The sequence below is a fragment of the Cyphomyrmex costatus genome, unplaced genomic scaffold (assembly GCF_001594065.2).
Source record: "Cyphomyrmex costatus isolate MS0001 unplaced genomic scaffold, Ccosl1.0 scaffold1320, whole genome shotgun sequence".
Classification (NCBI taxonomy): Eukaryota; Metazoa; Arthropoda; class Insecta; order Hymenoptera; family Formicidae; genus Cyphomyrmex; species Cyphomyrmex costatus.
Genome location: NW_017275305.1, coordinates 29,864 through 42,083, shown reverse-complemented (window position 1 = coordinate 42,083; position 12,220 = coordinate 29,864). Strand labels below are relative to the sequence as shown.

Genomic DNA, 12,220 nt, shown 5'->3' with positions numbered 1-12,220 from the left:
CACACACACACACACACACACACACACACACACACACACACACACACACACACACACACAACGTCATAAACGGTTAATTTCTGGTATCCAAAAAATCTAATTATATCTTTTGGAGGAGAAAAAAAGGGGGGGATTACATATATAATATTACTTTGGATAAATATTGCGGAAAATATTACTATGTCGACCCGCCATCAGAGGTCTATCGATATTCGCAAATTCTCGCAAGTGCTTTGATACGCGTATATCTCTTCATATAGAATCTCGATTGAATAACTCTCTCAGGCGTATAAGGCAAGCTTCCACTACAATACCTTACTGAGTCCAGTAGTGGAAGCTATAGGACGCCATAATTACGTGATATTCTTTGCAATATATCAGATTAATTTAGAAGATTTTAACGAACTTATTGGCTCATTGCCCTTGTCTCTTTATACTACTAATTATTTCTGTTCTTGAGCGCCCAGCGCGAAGGCCTTCGATAATCGCGGCTCTTTAATTATATTCCGCACTTGGTTTCAACATCGCGGCCATTTTGAGAATATGACTATTTACTAGAAGCATCAGGTTTTCTCGAAAATACCAATAACATTCTCTGGCGAAGGCACAATATAGCGGAAAATTGAAATTAAAATTTATCTGGATTTTGATGACGCACCCTGTATTTTCGCTTTTTTTTTACTTTAGAGGGCAGAACTATTAGTTTTATCTATTTAGGACTATAGAACTATTGAAAATACATTCAGAATGTATTGTAGAATACATATATAAAAGCACCCAAGATCTAGCTTGACCGTTACGACATGTTCTCATCGGTAGGATTTAAATTCTCACAGTTCATTAAGATTTGAGGTAAATATATAGATTAAGGGAGCCCCCCCGATGATCTTGACCTTCACATATGTTGTCAAGGTCATGACCCTGAGTAACCTCCCGCAGGTTTTAGGTGGCGGTCACTGTCCGTTAAAAAGTTATTAACAAAAAAAGTTTCAAAATTAACGTATAATTTCTGCCATATATGTATTATAACAAGTACTATTTTACATCTCCTTCCGTTTAGAAATGTTAAACTTTCCACGCGAAGTAACTCTCACCTCCCCCAACCCCCTGCGAAGGGGCACACGACTTCTACGATTGTACTGTTGCTATGATAGTACTGTCGGGGCAGACCTTTGTGACGGTGTGGGTGCGGGGGGGTGGCCGAAGGCCACCTCGTTGCACCCGCCCGTGTGTGTGTGTGTGTGTGTGTGTGTGTGTGTGTGTTCCATTCGTTGTATAACGATTATGAGTCTATTACTTGATATTTCACACACACACACACACGTACACACACGGGCGGGTGCAAGGGGGTGGCCGAAGGCCATCACCCACACCGTCACAGAGGTCTGCCCCGAGAGTACCATCATAGCAACAGTACAATCGTAGAAGTCGTGTGCCCCTTCGCAGGGGGTTGGGGGAGGTGAGAGTTACTTCGCGTGGAAAGTTTAACATTTCTAAACGGAAGGAGATGTAAAATAGTACTTGTTATACTACATATATGGCAGAAATTATACGTTAATTTTGAAACTTTTTTTGTTAATAACTTTTTAACGGACAGTGACCGCCACCTAAAACCTGCGGGAGGTTACTCAGGGTCATGACCTTGACAACATATGTCAAGGTCAAGATCATCGGGGGGGGGCCTCCCCTAATCTATATATTTACCAGATTTGATATTTGTTTGTTTACGTCATCTGCAAATAGACGTTGTACTTAAACTGTGATTATTGCGAAGAATATTACTAAGGCCTCGGTTGTCCAAAATCTAAAAAGTTTAGGACTAATCTAAAAGGCTTAGGCTCCCACGAAATGTCAGAGATCCGGATTTGACTCCTGGCTGAGGTAATATTGTATTTTTCGCAATAGAAAATTAATGATTTACACATTTAACATGTCGATTTACAGATTTTAATATGTCATTCAACATTATTAAGATCGATTTAAAGATGCGCAAAGTGGACTAAGAATTGTTAACTTGTTAGTCAATTTAACTTGTGTGATAGTGCTGTGTTTCAAGTCTTATGAAAATTCGGTACGCAATTAGGAATCTACAAATGTAGTATATAAATTCGCATGCAATTTTTATAGCACCCGAGATCTAGCTTGGCCGTTAGGGCATGTTCTCATCGATATTCTTATAAACCTAAGAAATAATAACTTCTTTATTCACGAATAGAAAATTATTTTCTGCATTCGTTAGCCACATTTATGCCAAAACCAAGTATTTCATTACGATTTAATTGATTATCAACTAGCTCCAAACTGAAATAATCAAATTTAGAGTATTAATTAATTTCGTCACGCTTTGATTACTTTACATATTATTTAAACATGTAAACATAAAATAATATTATGTGATTATATATATATATATATACATCAAAAAGACAATTATACTTGTGTGCAGTGTAAAAAAAAAGTGCGTAAAATTACACAAATAATATGTGTAACAATTACACAATTTATAGTGGAAATATGTAAAATTGTGTAATTAGTTCATTTTACAAAAATTAGTTCATTTTACCTCTGATAGTGTAAATTTATCTTTACATTGGATGGAAAATTATAATTACAATACTGTATTTTATAGTTTTTACGTAAATTTTCAAATAATTGTGTGATTTTACTAAAAATTACTACATTTTACCTCTGTAGTATAAATGTATCTTTATATTGGATGAAAAATTACAATAACAATAGTACATTTCACAATGTTTACGTAAACGTACAAATTTTTATAATATTATATAAGATAATAATATCACATATTATATTGTAACATTACATAATATAATAATAATTATTTCAAATAATATTACAAAAATTTGTACATTTACATAAAAATATTGAAATATAGTATTGTTATTGTAATTTTTCAACCAAAGTAAAGATACATTTACACTATCAAATGTAAGATGTACTATTTTTTAAAGTCACACATTGTATACATTTCCACTATAAATTATGTAATTTTTTTACGAAGTAACCTAAACTGACTCTTTCTATTGAGGCGGATGGCCTCAGAGCGAGTTTTAGTAGTATAGTTCAGTGGTATTACTACGCCAAGTTCCGAAGAACCACTCGGCCGCGACGGACGTGTTTCGTGCTTTCTATTTTACATTTTTGAAAGTATTGCCGACTTCAACTGTCCATTATATCACATTGATGTGTGCTCGCGGATGAGCTCATCTTGATAGTTCGTTGTTTTGACGACTCCTATAACGCGCGTTATTGCAATGTGCCGTAAACGCAGGCGCCCGGAGACCGTTCCAGCAACGCCATTCCTTTTTCGCGGGCATTGCATCACCCATTTTGTCTTTACTCATTACATTTATTTTTTGGTGTTACCGCGAACTCTAATAAGGAACGCTTGGCCACATTTATCTCCTTGCCGAGGTACCAAGGTGTTCAAAAACTGAGAGACACTACAAGTCTCTTATCCCAAGCCACCAAAGTCCATTTTTGGGGGGTGCATAACTACTAAAATATATAAAATTTTGAATCGAACGTTATATGTCCTGAAAGGGCGGCATCGCCACGAATAATTTGAATAAAAAAAAAATTATAATTGGTCAAGCCGTTCTGGAGATACAAGCGGCCGAAAATTGGTGATTTTAATGAAAAATTAAGAAACGTCTCCTTCTCCTTCTTCTTCTTCTTCTCTATCCGCATTTAAATATGTTGTTATTAGACGGTTAGCGAAAGCAGCCTTGGGGATTGTTTTGATGTGGAAGGGCGGACGCGAGTCGCACATCCCCCCCTCACCCGGCTCGCCGATAAACGGAACAGTCATCATTTAAATATACTACCGACTGCAGACTGATATGACGTATATTTAAAACTATTGCAGTACAATCACGAGTTAAATTGTAATATATTATTACGAAAAGTAACTGATTATTAATTAAAGATGCCAGTACAAAGTGAACATACATAAAGTGTATGTAACTATTGGCCGATTTTCGAATCGCCTCCGCTTTCCGCTGTACCCCTCATCTCATATTAAATATATTTGAAATATTATCTCTCTCTCTCTCTCTCTCTCTCTCTCTCTCTCTCTCTCTCTCTCCCTCCCTCCCTCCCTCTCTCTCTCTTTCTCGCGAAACTGTCTCGCATACCTGCACGTGTCCAAGTCGCAATGCATGCGTTCCGCTCATTCATAATAGTAGTAGCGAACAATAATGCGCGTTAACGCTAGGCCACCACGAACGTGATGGGGGAAAGCTGTGGGAATCGCCATTTCCGTCGAGAAGCTAACCAAAACGGTAAACCAAATCTTGAACACGGGGCGCTCTTTCCTTTCGACATTCTCGCTCGATCCGCATGTTCTCAATTTATCTGTTGAATCTTGGAAAACGATTTATGCAATATAGAGATCAACTATTGAAATTTTTAGAAATAGATCCAGTATATAAAAGATCCTACGATAATATGAAGAATTATAAAATTTTGTCTATTTTGAAAACATATAAAACTTGAAATACCAGTAGTTTTGAAAAGACATTTTATGTATAACATTAAGTTAAAGGAGAAGGGCCCCTAAGGCCTATTTTCGGCCCCCTGTAAATTTCAATTGAAATAGTCCAAATCTACTTATTAACAATGAAAATGTACTTTTAAAATGATTTTAAGTTAAACGGAGGTGTTTTAGGCAATTTAACCTTTCGATTTGTGGGGTTGTTTGTTAAAAAATAAAAAAAAATTGGTTTCTAAACTTATATCCAAATTGTCAAGTAATTAACTCGAGAGTTGTTACTCGGGGGTTTTTGGGGTCGCTGATTACGAATCTGACGTTAGATTTTAAAAATTCAAAATGGCGGATCCAATATGGCGGACGAATTTTTGAAAAGTGATCGGATTCACTTGAAACTCGTTACTCGGGGGGTTTTGGGGTCGCTTATTACGTATCTGACGTTAGATTTTAAAAATTCAAAACGGTGGATTCAATATGGCGGACGAATTTTTGAAAAGTGATCGGATTCACTTGAAACTCGTTACTCGGGGGGTTTTGGGGTCGCTGATTACGAATCTGACTTTTGACGACTATTGAGTACTTAACAAACAAATGAATGACGCTTTTCGTTTTTTAATAAAAAGAAAACATTAAAAATACATAGGAACAAGGATCCATGAATACATGAGAATAGTTCATTTCATAAACCGATGTGCATTTGTTTCATTTCATAAACCGATAGTATTATTCTTTTAAACCGTAGTATTCTTTTAAAATTTAAAATAATTAATTAATACAAAAATACAAAGAAGATTGACAAGGAGCAATAAATAATAAAATCCCACAATTATAATGTTGAAAACAAACGAACTATTGCTGATTGCTCCTTTAAATGAAACAAATGCACATCAGCGACCCCAAAACCTCCGAGTAACGAGTTTCAAGTGAATCCGATCACTTTTCAAAAATTCGTCCGCCATATTGGATCCGCCATTTTGAATTTTTTAAATCTAACGTCAGATTCGTAATAAGCGACCCCAAAACCCCCCGAGTAACGAGTTTCAAGTGATCCGATCACTTTTCAAAAATTCGTCCGCCATATTGGATCCGCCATTTTGAATTTTTAAAATCTAACGTCAGATACGTAATAAGCGACCCCAAAACCCCCCGAGTAACGAGTTTCAAGTGAATCCGATCACTTTTCAAAAATTCGTCCGCCATATTGAATCCACCGTTTTGAATTTTTAAAATCTAACGTCAGATTCGTAATCAGCGACCCCAAAAACCCCCGAGTAACGAGTTTCAAGTGAATCCGATCACTTTTCAAAAATTTGTCCGCCATATTGGATCCACCGTTTTGAATTTTTAAAATCTAACGTCAGATTCGTAATCAGCGACCCCAAAAACCCCCGAGTAACAACTTTCGAGCTAATTACTTGACAATTTGGATATAAGTTTTAGAAACCAATTTTTTTTAATTTTTTAACAAACAACCCCACAAATCGAAAGGTTTAATTGCCTAAAACACCTCCGTTTAACTTAAAATCATTTTAAAAGTACTTTTTCATTCTTAATAAGTAGATTTGGACCATTTTAATTGAAATTTAAAGGGGACCAAAAATAGGCCTTAGGGGCCTCCTTTATTAATACCAGAACATAAAGGTGCGTCTAGACTATCGAGCCGAAACGCGAGCCGAACCTCGAGCCGAATCGAGCCGCGAGCCGAGTCACGAGCCTCGAGCCGAGCCGAGCCGAGCCGTGCCTCGAGCTAATGAGTTTCAAACCAAAATTATCGAGCTAAACTTCGGAGTTGAAATCAAGACGAGCTTTAACCAAATTTCACAAGCGTCGCAAGCGATCCGTATTTCTTTTTTTTTTTTTTCGATAATTTCGGTTCGAAACTCATCAGCTCGAAGCACGGCTCGGCTCGGCTCAAAGCTCGGCTCAGCTCGAGGTTCGGCTCGCGTTTCAGCTCGATAGTCTAGACGCACCTTAATATAAGCGCGCTCTTCGCGCGCACCATTAAAATTTTCATAAAAAGAATTTTATTAATATAAGTCAGTATCACACATACACTTTTTAAATTTCTTAAATAATAGTCTCTGATTCTATTTTATAATATTGTAGAAATAATATAAAATGATGGGCTTCTGAAGTAATATTATTAATAAATTTAGCTCGAGATTTAGACCGTTTTAATAATATTATTATTCACGGTTTAATAAAAAAGGAACATGCATAATTTATTATTGCAGAACTATTGTCATTTATATTAGATCTTTAACTTGAAACCTACTCTCTAATGATAAATAGCTGTAGCTTTGACGATCAACTGTAATGGCTGAACAAGGCATCATTTGTAGTTTTGACCTCTGTCGATAATATTTATTATAAAAGTTTATGTTTGTGACAACAACATAGTTGTTTACTACAAAGAAAATGTCTGAATTTTAACCAAATAAGCATCATTTGCGCGAAGCTTTGCTTTTCTGTTTCAATTTGAAGAAGACTGCTGTTGAATCTCATCAAATGCTTGTTGAAACTTACTGGAAACTTACTCTATCGGAACTTGTAAGTAACGGTTTTGACGATTCAAACTTGGTGATTTTGACACGAATAATAAAGAACGTTCAGGTCAGAAAAAAAATTCGAAGATACAAAACTGCAAGCATTCATGGATGAAGATCCATGTCAAACACAAAATCAACTTGCAGAAACGTTGAATGTTACTCACAATCAGCAGCCATTTCCAAGCGTTCAAAAGCCATGTGTATACAAGAAAGAAAGATGGGTATCATATGAATTGAAAGAAAGAGAAACATCGAACGGCGAAAAATCATCTCTGAAATATTACTTGCCAGGCAAAAAAAAAAGGGATTTTTGCATCGAATTGTGATTGGCGATGAAAAGTGGATTTATTTCGATAATCCCAAACGCTGAAAAATCATTTGCGACCCAGGTCAACCGACGACATTGACGCCAAAACGCAATATTTATGGGAAGAAGGCCATACTCTGTATTTGGTGGGTCAGAAGAGTGTAGTATATCATAAGCTGTTGAAATCTGATCAAACATTCACAGGAGATTTCTACTAACAACAAATAATCCGTTTGAGCTAAGCATTACGCGAAAAACAACCAGAATATGAGACAGCATAAGTGATCTTGCTTTATGACAATGCTCGACTTCACGTCACAGAACTTGTTAAAGAAACGTTAGAAGCACTTTGTTGGGAAGTGCTACCCCATGCGGCTAGATCGTGCCCTTTCCGACTACCGCTTGTTTCAGTCAATGGCACACGCATTTGCAGAGGAACACTTCAACTCTTATGAAGACGTCGAAAAATGAGTCTCTAACTGGATAGTCTCTAAAGATGAGTCGTTCTTTCAATATGGTATCTGCTTATTACCAGGAAGATCGGAAAAAGTCGTATGTAATGATCAATATTTTAATTGATAAATTTTTTTATTTGTGTTTTAAAAAAAGGCTTAATTTTTGCAAAAAAAGGTTTCAAGTTATAAACTTAATATAACTGGAATACGATTTCTATTATATCTACATAATTTTAATCTAAAGTGGTTATATATTTATATAATACTGCAAATTTACTACAAAATTTCACCAAATTATTATAAAATATTTTTACATGAAGTACATTAGATATTTAGAAAATATCAAAAAAATTATCCGTTCTAATACGTTCACTTGAAGTTTATCAAAGTTGAATAACGCTTGAATTACTTCAGTTACGTGAGCAGAAGATAATTTGTAACACCGGTGTGAACTGGCGCTCGACTTTGTCAAAAATAAATATTGATAGCTTAGCGCGTTTGTATCTCAAAGAGTTCGGAGATAAATGAATTATAAAAAATAGCCAACACCCAACTTCAAAATTTTTTAATGTCGTTTATGCTATTCGAAATAGAATCGTTTGTACCCGTTTGTACCTCCTTCATTTTCATTTGTACCTCTAAGGGCTCGGAGATATAGCGTTTTTTAATTTTGCGCAACTTCTATATAGCGAATTTAACCAATTTTTTAAATATTGAAATAGGACCAACGGCATTAAAAAAAGAATTGTTTGTATTAGACTTGTTTGTATCTCAAGGGGTTTGGAAATACAGCTTTTTCAAACTTTCGGGAAAACTTTTCAAGAAGGTAAGTCGGCTATTTTAAGAGATATTGAAAGGCGACCAACGGTATTCGAAAGAGAACTGTTTATATCTCCTTCGTTTTCGTTTGTATCTCCTTCGTTTTCGTTTGTACCTTAAAGAGTTCGGAAATACAGCATTTTTCAGTTTTTCCGCAATTTCTATATACCGAACTTAGCCATTTTAAAAGATATCATATAGAAGATATTAAGATAACAAAGATTGTAAGTCCGATATATCAGTAGGTATATGTATGTGCAGGGGAATCTATCGTACTATCAATTCCATGAGCATTATGCAAATGTTGAGGAAATCTATCGGATCCATGGAAGGACAACAAGTATAGTCACCACGTATCTGCCAAAATGCAACGGACTTGGAAGAAGATCTATAAAGATCTACATACAGGGTCATCAAAAAGTACGGAAACGGTTGAATATCTTGAAAACGAAGCATTTTGGAGAAAAATGTTTCAGACAAGAATTGTAGGGTTTAATATGATGTATTTACTGATCTAATCAGTTTGACCTTGGATGGCGTCGCCAAGATCAGATCAAGGTCACATAGATTTTTTTAAATAGAACTCCCTATTTTTTATTACATTTTCTTGTAGCTTACCTCAAGAGCTTTTCAAAACACTATAATAAAATATTTTTCCATTAAATATTTTTCGAGTTATAAGGCTCGAAAGTTACAGTACCGTCGGCATTAGCATTACCCAAAGTGCACCACGTGGAGGTTGCACGGTCGGATTTACACCTTTTGTGTGTGTGTGTGCGTGCGTGATGCGTGCCCTCTCTGAGCCCTTTGAGGTACGAAAATGGAGAAGGTACAAACGGGTACAAACAATTCTGTTTCGAATAGCATATGTAAATGACATTAAAAAATCTTGAAGTTGAGCGTTGGCTATTTTTTATAATCCACTTATCTTTGTATTCTTTGAGGTACAAACGAAATAAAGGTCGATACAAACAGGTATAAACGAAGTACAAACGCGCTACGCTATCAATTTTTATTTTTGATAAAATCGGGCGTCAAGTTCACACCAGTATTTGCAATATTGTCTTAAGTAATACCTATCTCGTAATTCTCATGTTGAGTACGAATAAAATTGTTTGTGGTAATTATTAAAATTTTTCTTGCAATATTATAGAAAAAAATCGTTTTTAATTTAATAGTTAAATCTGTTTTAATATTATGATATCGCAAAAGAATATTATGTGGTTTTACATGTGTCTCAAGAAATAAAATATAAATTCTCTCTTAACACGCGGATCCACATTCAAAATTATTTTGTCGTTTGCTCCTGACTCGTACGTATTCAAAGTTGCGAATGACACGTGTCGGATTTCAGAATCACGACTCGCGACAAAGATGTCACTTCGACTAGATCACCAGTAGTGCTCAATCAGCGGTGCGCAAAATATGGGAACAATCGCGTGATCGAGCGATTATTGCAATGTTGCGCAAGAGAAGCTCGAGGTTATTTGTTCATGTTCATTCTTATTTCACCTCGTGAGTGAGTCACTTGCTCGACGAACGAAACCGACGAGATCAGTTGCAGTGACACTCATTCTATCGAACTAGACACCGTTGTTTTGAGTGATTTCTGTTTTGGATAAATGCTCAATTTTAAGAATTGATAATTTCACAGTATATTTTATTACAGAGTATCATATTCTAGTTCATTGAATGTAGAAAAGAAAATTATATAGAAGAAAACTGTAATTACAAAATTTAATCCTTCGTCGGTAAATTTTATTGGGAGTACAAATTAGTTCGGTACGTTTTCCAAAAGATGATCGCCTCCAAAGACGAGTCATTTTTTCGAGATGTAATTCGAAAAAATTGCCTGAGAGATGGGAAAAAGTAGTAGCCAGCGATGGACAATACTTCAATTAATCTGTTCATTTATTTTGTTTTGAAATAGAAGCATTTTTGAACACAAAAAACGAACCGAACTAATTGGTACACCAATATATCATACCCTCCCTCAACCTATCTGGATCATTAAGTTTCAGTGCAGTTTTTTATAATATTGTTCCGGATTGTAAAAAATCTGAAAAAATCTTACATACTTGTAAAAGCTTAATGAGTTTTATTATTTAAAAAATCGGATTATATTTTACTTATATTTTAAATTTAAATAAATTTAAATTTATTATAATCACAATTTTCAAAATCAAAATATCCACTGTATATTCAAAATCCACTTAATCGGTGGAAGATTCATTTATAATATATTTTAGTTTTATAAAACCAATTAAATTCATTTTTTTGAGCTATAATTGGTGATAATATAGTTCGTACTTATTGAAGCAAGTGGTTCATTCGTATTACTCGCTTGATCAAGATCTGACTTAAAAAAGTAGTTTTGGCATTAACCAGACTCATAATTATATGAATTTTTCGTTATTGTTTTAATCAATTGAAAATGTATGCACTAAGATAATTTGATCAAGATCAAAACGTATTTTATTTTTTAATGATTATATCTGCATTCGTATTTCTATATTTTGTGTACAGGTTTTCGCATGTATTGAATATGCAATATGTTTAATATTATTAATAATATAATAATACAATTATTATATTAAATTTTTAACATTAAACAATGCAGAGGTCAATTTAGAAATACATAATTATTCTTTGGAGATAATTTTAATATTTTAATTAAGAATAAGTGAAAAGAACTACATGAGCCATCCCTGTGGTAAGCAGCTTTTACATTCGTATTTAATTGTTGTCGCATAAAGAAAAAATTGTGCAAAAAATAAAAGAAATTGCTGTATTTTAGTTATACCTTTTAGTCTGACGAAAACGACCACAAACAGTCATGTCGTGCGTTTAATATTACGCGAAATGGTCGCGAAAGATTTTAACCAACTAAGTAGATAGCAATTTGTTAGGACTAGAGAATTTTTATTAGCCGTTTATTGTACCGTACGCGCGCGCGCATCCTTTTTCCATCGAGTGTTTTCTTTCGAGACAATCGAGAGAACTCAACATTCGTTTCAGTATGGTCATTATGCTGGTCCGACAATTCTCATTATGATCCATTAGTTGAACGCCTACCAACAATTTAGGACACCGTATAGATCTGAGATATTAGACGTCTCGATTACTCTTCGTATAGTATCGGTCCGTAGGAATCGAATTTGTTGCACGACGTTTCACCGTTTTATTGCAACTCAGTACGATTGCTAAAAGCTAGGCGGGCTAACCTTTTTAGACCCGTGTTTATTGTCGCATTTCTGCTGAAAAAATTGACTGAAATCAATTTTGAGATGCGACACGATTTAATAAATGATCTTGAAACTCTTTCAGTCAAATAATGAATGTTACCTTATATTTGCAATCGCAATTCAACTGAAATACACAGATAAAATCTATCTTAAGACATTATAATTCGAGTTCTGTCTTATTACAATACAGTAATTGATTTTTGAGAAATGATTGTTTATGTACATATTTGTGATTTTTAAATCTTGTGTAACTGGAAGAAAATGTAAATATTAGTCAAACATTAAAGAGAGAGTGAGAGAGAAGGAGAGGGAGAGAGGGGGGAGGGGAGGGA

At 34.8% G+C, this 12,220-nt stretch overlaps 1 protein-coding gene across 1 annotated transcript in view; it reads left to right on the top strand.

The window, feature by feature from the left end:
* The window catches only part of LOC108782674 (neurogenic protein mastermind-like), a 25,317-nt gene that overhangs the window by 12,605 nt on the left and 492 nt on the right, over positions 1-12,220 (top strand). The window lies entirely within an intron of this gene.